Below are 4582 nucleotides of genomic sequence, written 5' to 3'. Positions count from 1 at the left end.
TGGCTTCAGCACAGACGCTGAATTAAATTAAGGGCTCTCACTCATGTCTTTCCTCGGGTGCTAGAAAGATCTCCAGCTGGGCCAAGCTGTTTCACGCTAACTTGAAAAACAGCCACGTGTTCCCAATTCTCATTTCAATAAAGTTACTGCATCGTATTTTCTCAATTTTATTTTTCTCATACATACATCATACACCAAATAGTACCTTCTAGAAGAAGTGCTCACAGGCATCAAATCAAGGAAACAGGGGCGCCTGGGTGGCACAGCGGTTAGGCGTCTGCCTTCGGCTCAGGGCGTGATCCCAGCGTTATGGGATCGAGCCACATCGGGCTCCTCTGCTGTGAGCCTGCTTCTTCCTCTCCCACTCCCCCTGCTTGTTGTTCCCTCTCTCGCTGGCTGTCTCTATCTCTGTCAAATAAATAAATAAAATCTTTTAAAAAAAAATCAAGGAAACAAATAGAAAAGTGAATGGAACTATCAGACTCGGCCAAGCATATTTGGTTTCAGCCAGGTGTTTCTTGAGGCCCCCTGTGCTCATGTTCGTGATTTCATGTTGCGATCATATCACACGGTCATATTTGATCCTAACTTCTGCTTGGTTTGAAATACAACTTTTCAACATGTTCCCCAGTCCCAGCAGTGGGACGGGAGTTTCCAGAGCCTTCCCCACCTGAATAGTTTATTAACCTCTGGGGTAGATGATTTCTTAAGTCCCAACTGGACAAAAATCTCTAAGAATCAAGCAAATGTGGCTCAGGTTCTGTAGAACAGGCGAAACACTCAAGAGCCAAGTGATTTGAATTATCCATTTTAATGGCATGCACGGAACCCTTTGTTTGCTTCAGCTGAACACGCCTACTATTCCTGGCTTCATTGCCCATCTCTGTGCTTGGAATCCGTGTTTTCCAATGAAACATCTTACCTGAGCTACGGATCCAAATGCCTACCAGATATCGACATCAGAATAGACATATCAGCTTTAAACTAAGTAATACCCAATACCGTTTCTCTCTGGTTGTGGTACCCCGTCCGTTCCAGTGCCAGGAGGTACTCCACTGTCGATGGGACGGACGACACGGCAAGAAAAATAACAGTCACGGAGTTTTGGCTGACGAGTGCACAAGGAACGGCCAAACCCAGATAGGGGTTGTGGTGCCGAGTTCATGAGAAAGGAATCCCAGGATTCAATCACTTGTTTGGACAGAAAGAAAGGCTGGGATCTAAGGCCCTGCATGTGCCTGCTGCCACCTGTCCTTCCTCTCTCCGGGTCCCCCCAAGAGCCCAGTGTTTCTGCCTCTAGACAGGTCATCATCTCCTGGGAATCTACGCTTTGACCTTAACCGGATGCTTTTGCTTTGGGCTCCTTTGCGCCTTTCCTTGACGGTGCCCTGGACTCTGCCGCCCTCTGGTGGCCGTGTTACTCCGTGGATTTCCAAAGACGTTCAACCTTGCAGCTCAAAAACTTATTTTGCTCACCTGCCCGTGGGCCTGGCGCAGATGAATAAAACTCAGTTCTTGCCCTTGATAAGCTTCCAGCCGAGGGGATGAGAAGGCGATGGGTGGAAACCTATTAATTCTTTTGTTTACTCATTTCGCCAATATTTATTGAGCACCTGGTAGGCTCCCCGGATAGCAGTAAAGAAGGCAGGTGCAGTGCCTGCCTGTCCCTAGTGGGTGTTAAAGACTCCAGCAAATACATCAACAAGTAGTGATAAGTGCCTATGAATTAAAACAGATAACGAGATAGAGAATGACCACAGGGGTGGTCGAGAGAATGGTCTGGAAACAGTAGCGAAGATTTAATGAGGGGAAAGTGCCAGCAGGCAGACACAAGAGGAGGGGCATTTTGGGAAGAGGAGACAGCAAGGGGAAAGGTTTCGGGGCAGGGGCGGGAATGAGCCTAGTGCGTTTGAGACCAGAAGTTCCGTGTGGCCGGAGTGCAGGGATGGCGGGAGCATTGCAGTGGTCAGCAGGCCCGCTGGGTAGGGTTTGAGCCCTGCCTTATTCTAAGTGCAAAGGGGAGTCATGGAGGGGCCTAGGCTGAGGAGTAACCTCTCGTTTGCATTTCAGGAACAGAGTTTGATATAAGGTGAAGCTGTGGGAGCACAGGGAGGGGTGCAGATCCAAGTCTGGAGGGGGGAGCCCTTCCCGAATGAAGCGTATTAGCTATTTATTGCTATGTAACGAACTGCTCCCAAACTCAGTGGGTTAAATCAATAAGCAACATTTATCATCCCACGGTTTCTGAGAGTTGGGAATTTGGGGGCAGCTCTGCTGGGTGGGTCTGGCTCAGGGTCCCTCTTGAGGAGAAGTCAGCGTGCTGGTCAGGGCAGCATTCATCTGAAGCCTGCCGAGGCCGGAGGGCCCGTTGGGGAGCCCCTTGGAGGTTGAGTCCCAAAGGAAGAGCGGGCATTGGCCAGGTGACGAAGATGAGCTAGGACTGAACTGCGTCCCTCTAAAATTCATAGGTTGAAGCCCTGACACCCAGTGCCCAGTGCCTCAGAATGTGACTGTATTTGCAGATGGGACCTTTAAGAGGTGATTAAGGTAAAACGAGGTCATTGGAGTGGGCGCTAATCCACTATGACTGGTGTCCTTGTAACAGGAGATCAGGACACAGACACGCAGAGGGACATCCACGTGAGGACGCAGGAAGAAGGTGGCCACCTACAAGCCAAAGACAGAGGCCTCGGGAGAAATCAACCCTGCTGACACCTTGGTCTTGGCCTTCTAGCCTCCAGCTGCTCAGCGTGTGGTGTTTTGCTATGGCAGTTCTCGAAAACTGATACAGTTGAGAAGGGTGTTCCCAGGCCCCAGCCAAGAGCTAGAGGCGTGAAACTGTAGTAATGCCGTATAGTTGGCATTGCCAGACCCTGAAGAACAGGGGCCAGCACACTCCTTCTGTACAGAATCAGATAGTAATATTTACTTTAGGGTTACTCCAGGCTGTAAAGTCTGGTGTGAAAATGGTTGGAGACAATACGCAAACGGGTGTAGCTGTGTTCCAATAAAACTTTACTTACAAAAACAGCAGCCCACAGGCCATAGTTTGCCAACCCCTGTTGAAGAGGGGTTCAGGGCCTCGGTCATGGAGAGAAGTACCTTAGGAGGAGAACACAGAACTCACCCCAAGCTCCCCGTCTAGCCCTGATATGTGCTTCTTGAGGCTCAAGGTTAGTGGAGTATGTGGGGAGTCCTATAAAAGTCACTGTGTGTATGTGGGGAGTCCTGTAAAGGGCATTCGACAATCACACCGTCCCAGGCTCAGTTCTTGGCTCTACCTCTGTCTGGTCTTTCTGAACCTTTTCTTTCTTCATCTGAAAAGTGAGAGCAACAACATCTGTCCCCCAAGAGTCAGTGTGAGCTCTAAGTGAGATGATACAGTAGGTGGTCCATTAATGACTGTCCCCCTCCTTTCCTCTTGCATATATGGAGTCATTATTATAAGACTTTCTGCCCCAATAGTGAGCTGTCAGCAAAAAAGTTCACTCCGGGGCAGAATTCTGCATCCACATCCAAGACCACGTGAATCCCCCAGGTGTGGACAAAGGGACGAGTCTTTCCCCAAGATGGGAAGCAAGGTGAAACCACCGCGGGAGGACTGGTGCTCCCAGTTGTACGGACATGATCTTCTTTTAAAACACCTTATCCAAGGAGGGCTGTTGGGCCAGAGCCCTGGAGCTGACCTGGCCTCGTTTTGCATCATTTTAAGCAGAGGTGCCATGATTTGATTTGTCATTTAAAACTCTGGTTGCTGGGTGGGGGACAGATTGTAGGGGAGATGGGACACTTTCGGGCTCTTAGATGTTCATGTATTGGGGTATCCCCTTTTTGGTAAGCGTTTGCTTTACCTTTCTCCCTCCTTTTCCTGGCCCTGTCCATTGGGGGACTAGAAAGTGGGGACAAAACAGCCCACCAGTCCCCTGGAGCCTCAGGCCAGCAAGTGGCACCTGAGCTTAACACAGCCCCGCCTCTCCTGCAGAGGCCCCTTCCCTAGAGTTGCAGACACGGGCAGCCAGCCCCGCCCTCCCCCGAGACCACGCCCCTGCATTCTAGGCCACGCCCATATCCATTAATTGGCCGGCAGGTGGCGCTGGCGCTCAGCCCAACTTCTCACCAGCTCCGCCCTTCCCTCGAGGCTCCACCCCCTCGAGGCCTTATCCTCGGTATTAGGTGGCCGGAGGGGGAGGTTCCGCTCCGCCCAACCAGGCCCCACCCCTCAAAGCNTTTTTTTTTTTTTTTTTTTTTTTTTTTTTTTTTTTTTTTTTTTTTTTTTTTTTTTTTTTTTTTTTTTTTTTTTTTTTTTTTTTGCTCCCGGCGCGGCCCCGGGGGGCGGGACCCGAAGAGGGGCGAGCGCAGGCGAGGGCGGCGGGGCCCTTCGGGTTCCAGGGTTGGGCTGCGGCCACCGTCCCCTGAGACCCGGGAATCTGGCCCCCCACTGCAGGGCACCCAGGGCCTCAGTCTCCCTGGTGGTCCCTTCGAGGGGGTCTGGCAGCGCGGGCGCTGCGAGGGAGCCAGGGCACGGGGGTTCGCGCCCTCCCTCCAGGGTCGGCGTGACGTACCCCCCCCCCCCCCCCCCCCC

This window comes from Ailuropoda melanoleuca, chromosome 10 (assembly GCF_002007445.2).
Source record: "Ailuropoda melanoleuca isolate Jingjing chromosome 10, ASM200744v2, whole genome shotgun sequence".
In the NCBI taxonomy this organism is placed as follows: Eukaryota; Metazoa; Chordata; class Mammalia; order Carnivora; family Ursidae; genus Ailuropoda; species Ailuropoda melanoleuca.
Note: the sequence above shows the minus strand (reverse complement) of the source record.